Here is a 6,176-nt window from a genome sequence, read left to right as displayed (position 1 = left end):
ACTGAGGATATGTGGTGGGAGTTGTTGTTGTGGTGGTCTGATGGTGGTAAGTGAGATGGTCTCTTTCCGGGCCTGGATGAGGATAGTCCCTCGTCTCTCAGCCAGCTGGTCCAAATCCGTGGGGTTCTGTGTTGTTACTGCAATATTTGTTATCTTGCCTGTAATGCATTTTCGGTATTTTTCCCAGTCTGCTTTCTTGTAGTTGTATCTTTGTTTTTCGGGTGCTTGTTGGAGAGAGAAGGAGGCAAGGACAGGAAGGTGGTCACTTCCCACGTCATGGCTGACGGAAAAGCTAAGGAGTTTAGCAGCCAAGTCCGGGGAGCAGAGGACAAGATCAAGGATGTCTGCCGTGGAGGTTGAAGAATGGATGTGTGTGGGCTCGTTGGTGTTGAGGATGGCCAGGTTTGTGCTGTCGGATATCCCTTAATACTCTTCCCGAGTGGTTTGTAGTATTAAAGTCGGTGTGTTTGGCATTAATCTCCCATTATGATGGTATGGGCGTTGTCTGCAAGGGCAGTGATACATTTTTCGGAGGGTGTTGTTGCGGGTGGACAGTATATGGTGGCTACCAGAAGAGTTGTTTGTGCATTTAGGAGTATTTTCGCTGCAGTGTACTCATTGTTGTTGAGTTCTTCTTTGGTGAGGTTGAAAACGGCTTCAGAGTACTCGATTCCTTCCTTTAAAAGCAGTGCCACACCCCCTCTGCATCCCTCTAGTCGATCCTTCCTTAGAATATTAAAGCCAGGAATACGGAATCTTGCATTAGTACTTAGAAAGGTTTCGTTGAGAGGCAATGCTGGTTTGCTTTTCTAGAAGAAGTTGCTTCAGCTCCTGCTTGTTTCTCCTTAACCCTCTGATGTTGATTATGTAGAACATTTGTTGGAGTAGCCATTTGATTTGGAGTGTAGTTAAGGCTGTAGAAGGCGATTCAAAGTTAAGAGGTGGGGCCGTCTCTGTGTTTCCTTATGCTGTCCATAACTCTTTTTACTATTTCTTCGTCTCTGCATATTCCTTTCAGATCCTCCTGCAGGTGAATGGTGTTGGTGAGAGGCTGAGAGCCGGAGAGGCTTGGTGTTTGTGAGATGGTTGGTAGTGGCTGCGCTGATGGTGGTAGTAGCCCTGGTGGCCTTGGTGGTGGTGAGGGCTAGATAGGTGGGGCATTGTCTGGATACCAATGAGTGGGCACCACCATAGTTGGCACAGCTGGCATAATTTTTCTCTTTGAGGCATTCTTTATGGTGGTGGTTTTCAGCACATCACAGACATTTGACCTGGTTTTTGCAGTCGGTGGATACGTGGTTGAATTCTTGACATTTGTAGCACTGTTTAATGCTGGTGGGGGGTGGCCGTGCTTTTTCCACCCTGAAGTGGAAGTAGTTCATGTAGAATCCCTCTAGCAGTAGGCCAGGCGCGTCGTCCGGGTTGCTGAGGTGAATACTGATGAAAGTAGTCGGTTGCTGTGTGGCTCGGCTGACGATCCTGTATACTTTAGTGGTTGTAATGCGCTGCCTCTCCAACTCCTGCTGGATTTCGTCGCTGGTGGTTTCCATTTGGATGCCCTTGATGATTAGCTGTTTAGTGGGTTTGTTGTCTTGGGTGGTTTGGTTTCCTCTCTGTGCCAACCTACACTTTATTGTTGCCCCATTTAAAGGCCCCTGTGGGCCAGGGGGAGAGGAGGGAGTTCAGGGAGTGGATATCCTTGACAAATACAAGGATTCCACCTCTTCTCATCTGGATGAGCTTTTGCAGTTGGATATTAGGTTTATTGCGTAGGATTTCTTTGTAGATGTCTTTGTTTGAGGGAGGTGGGAGGGCATCACTGTTCAAGAAGTCAATTACCACAGGAGACAGTTTATGCTCGTCGCTCGTGCTTTCCCTTCTGGCGTGTTTTTGTGGGTGGCTACTGTACAGCTTCCCATATCTTCCCATATTCTGAGTGACAATATCAGAATAGGTATCTTGAGGTGGGGATAGAGGTAGAGCTTGTGGAGGGTTAGTTGCTGTGGTATCGCCGTGTACGAGTGCCGTGCTCATTTCCATGAGGGTATCTTGTAGTTGGAGAGCAAAGGGGGCAAGAGGGGTTGATTGGGTATGTTTGTTGAGTTCGCTGGCAAGATATTGGAGCTGAGCTAGTACTTCGTGGAGCGCTATAGGGTCCATTTTGTCCTTGGTAAGTGGTGTTTCTTCTCCGGTGGTGATGCTTGGTGGAGAAATTGAGATGGTGTCCTTGTTTGATTTGATACACTCCTTGGGTGGCCTGGTAGCATTCGTTGGTTTGCTAGGTTCTTCAGGGGTGGGTTCGGGAGAGTTAATACTCTCTTTTTGCACTGTAATTTCTTGCTGTGTAGAAGTGGTATAACAGTCCAGTGATAGTGTGTTTTTCTTGCCTACTTGCGACTTGACGTGCTTGGATAGGCGGGGATCCTTTTTGGTTTGATGGGGTTTTTCCTCCACAGATGGTGTCCTAGTTATGTCTGATTTCCCATCAAAAGCTTTGGTCCATATCAATTTTCTCTGTTCATTTGTGATTGGGGGTGCAGTAGCCATTGTTGGTTTTGTAGTGAGGCTTACGGTAGATTCAGCTTTTTATTTATTTTTTAGTACAAACACTTTCTAATAATGGGATAGTGCCAGTGGTTAATTATAAGATATTCCCTTAAGCTAAAATGGCGGCCAAACACAGAACAAATTGGCTCACACAATGTAGTTTTGTTAGTTAGGATGAGGGGGGAGGGGTGCAGGGCAACGTAATAGAGAACCAATGGTATGTTAGTTAAATGCTAAAATACTACTGCATGATCAGGAAACAACAACACGCGGTGTGGATGTTAAGTACCGGCTAAAAAAGAAGCGGTTTAAATTTGTTTCTCTGGTGCTACAACATAGAACTACGTGACAGGACTAGATTATCAGTGATACAATTATTATTTAAAAATAAATAAAGGGAACGCCTTAAATCAAGCACACCTTTTTACCTTGGAGAACGAAGGGTTGTCTAGGCACAGTTGAGACGGCTCGGCACGTGTTGGCAGTCGCTCGCTCTTGCAGCACGAGGGGAACCCGACAGCAAGTTGATACTGGAGTGAGAGAAGTCGATTTCTGCCTACAAAAACCAGGAATTACCCTTAAAAGGGCTTGCTCTTTTAGAACGCGGTGAAATCTCCCTCCTCCTGTCTCAGATGGCGCCTCCCTTTCCGAGTCCTTTGCTGCCTTTGCCTCTTCCAGACATGGTGTGTACGCTAGTGGAGTTCAAGTGAATGGAGGAGCCAGGAGTCATGTCCTGCAGTCCTTCTAATAAAGGAGAAAACGGACCTGATGGAAACCCAGTCCATTAATCCTGTGTTTTCCTGCCTTAATTCTAGCCTTCACGTCAGCAAAGCTGAGTACAGGCTGAACCAGTTTAGAAGACATGCTCACTGCTTTTTCAGTGTAACCCGCCACACTTAATGCATAGGCAGAGCCAATGATTCGTGGGCAGACGATAGAATTTAGGCCAACTATTCTGCCTCAGCAGATAGATGATGCCTCAATATTCCCTCAACTTTAGTGACCAGTCTAATAGTAGGGTAACACTAGGTTACAGTACTATTTCCCAGCACAATGACACAGTGGTGGCAGTCTAGACATTCCCTGTTGTATTGACAGTGTCAAACAAAGGTCATGTCACACGTGTGTGTGTGTCTCTCTCTTCTGTCAAAAAGGAGCGGACCTAATGGGAACACATCTCATTAGTCCTGCACCCTTTCTTAACTCAAGTTCTGCCCTCAACTACGCTGAGTACAGAACGAGCTAGAGAGTTAGACGACACGTCCAACAGGTAGAATCGGATAAAAGGAGACGGTGACGACCACGACGCCGCTGCACAAATATCCTCTACCCCAGTTCCTCTGAAAAGTGCCGTAGACGCCGCTACTCCACGAGTGGAGTGGGCTCTTACGCCATGAGGCATTGGTCGCCCTGCCGCCTCATAAGCCGTCTCAATGCCTTCGCAAAGCCAATGAGACAGCCGCTGTTTTGAAAGTGGTCTACCCAGTGCGTTAGCACCGTGACACACAAACAACTGAGGTGATGACCTAATCATCGCCGTGCGCTGCACGTAGCACGCCAAGGCGCGCACCGGGCACAGGCGATGAAGTCTCTCCTCTCTCCGCTCCTCGTGAGGAGGGGGGGAGAAAGCCCATAGCTCAACGGTCTGCGACCTGTATGAGCTCTTAATAACCTTCGGCGTAAATGCCGGGTTAGGACGTAACACCGCTCTGCTCAAGTCGCCGTTTATGGCAAGGCAGTCGGGTCTTGTCGAAAGAGCACACAAATCACTGACACGCTTGGCCGTAGTCAAGGCAAGCAACAGTGCCGTCTTGAGACAACATCTTGAGGGAAATTTGATTCAATGGTTCGAACGGCGTCTCACAGAACGCCTCGAGTACCAAAGTTAAATCCCAATGTGGTAGCGTGGCTCTAGCCACTGGCCTAAGCCGCTGCGTCCCCAATAGAAACCGTTTCACTAGAGGGTGACTGAAAACAGTGTCCCTGCCAAACCCCTCATGACAAGCTGAAATCGCTGCCGCAAACCCCTTAATGGTGGCGGGTGAGCGCTGCTTGTCAAACATGAACTGTAGGAAAGAGAGCACACTCAACCTGACGGCACACGGGGTCCACATTCTCTGTGGCGCACCATTGTGAAAACATGTTCCATCTACTGTCATGTCCTGTATGTGGAACTGGCACGTGAGCCCTGTATGGTTCTGATTACCGAATCAGATAACCCACGGCGCTCTAACCTGTCCCTCTCAGGAGCCAGACCTTCAGTGGCTGGCCGATTAGAGGCAAATGCTCTATCATGCCTGCCGCCTGAGACATCGCGTCCTGTCGATGTGGAATTGGCCATGATGGCGCAATCGACATTTGAATCATCTCCGCGTACCACGGAGCCCCTGGGCGGTCGGGGGCTATCAATATGATTGACAGCCCTCCTGTTCTCACACGGGCTAGCAGTGGGAGAATGCAGGACAGCGGTGGAAATGCGTACAGGAGAACCTCCGGCCACTGGTGCGCAAAAGCGTCTATCCCTAGTGGCGGTTCGTCCTGGGCTCGTAGAGAAAACCATAGGGGACATTGCGCGTTCACATGTGACGCGAACAGGTCCACCTCGGCTCTCCCGATCCGTTCCCATATTTGGAGATTAACATCGGGGTGCAGTCGCCACTCGTCGTCTCGGGGACCCCCTCGAGACATGAGGTCTGCTCCGATATTCTGACAGCCTGGAATGTGCGCTGCTGTCAACGAGCGAAGGTGCTCGTGAGCCCACAGCCACAATTCCTCCGCCAACCGGTGGAGTGCAGGAGACCTGACTCCCCCTTTGCGATTTATATAGGCTACTGTCGTTCTGTTGTCTGACCAGACCAGCACGTCGTGTCCCCGTAGGGTGGACATGAAGTGGGTCAGAACCAGTAGAACCGTTTCCAATTCCAGGAGGTTGATGTGACGTCCCGATTGGGACCACACACCTCCGACTGCCCGAGCCTGACATGTCCCTCCCCATCCAGTCAGACAAGCATCTGTGTACACTGGAATGTAGGATGACACCCTGCCTATTGCGACCCCTTGTGCCATTACGGGTCTCTCCAATAGTTAAGATCCCCTCTCGCTCAGAGCGGAACTGTCAACAACCGACGACGGTGCCTCACTGGGTCCAGTCGTAGTTGAGCAAACCATCGCTGTGTTTTGCGCATATGCAAAAGTCCCAGCGGAACCACGGAGTGGGCAGACGACATGAGACCCAAAAGTGTCATGTTAGCCCTGAGAAGGTTTTATCCGTATCACAAGGCAGCCTGTCGAGGATCCGAAATACGTGCCCTCATAGTCGCAGTGTCTATCTGTAACCCCAGAAAGACAATCTGCTGACTGAGCCAAGGCGCACTCTTTTTCCAATTCACAGCGAACCCCAGACGCGTGATGTGAATCACTGTCTGTGTCGTGTGTGTTATCGCCAGCTCTGCTGACGGGGCCAAAACCAGTAGGTCGTCTAGGTAGGCTAATAGCCTTATCCCTTGACCACGCAGTGGCTCCAATGCCGCCTCTACACATTTGGAAAACGTGCGAGGTGCCAAGGCGTACCCAAATGGCATTCTCACACGCCACCCCCTTGAAAGGCGAAACGCGGAAACTTCCTGTGA

The 6,176-nt window shown here is 49.6% G+C and overlaps 1 pseudogene; it reads right to left on the bottom strand.

The window, feature by feature from the left end:
* Positions 1-1,256: 1,256 nt before the first annotated feature.
* Positions 1,257-5,792, bottom strand: LOC139541096 (uncharacterized; annotated as a pseudogene).
* Positions 5,793-6,176: the final 384 nt, after the last annotated feature.

This window comes from Salvelinus alpinus, chromosome 2 (assembly GCF_045679555.1).
Source record: "Salvelinus alpinus chromosome 2, SLU_Salpinus.1, whole genome shotgun sequence".
Taxonomy (NCBI): Eukaryota; Metazoa; Chordata; class Actinopteri; order Salmoniformes; family Salmonidae; genus Salvelinus; species Salvelinus alpinus.
Note: the sequence above shows the minus strand (reverse complement) of the source record. Positions and strands in the feature narration are given on the sequence as shown.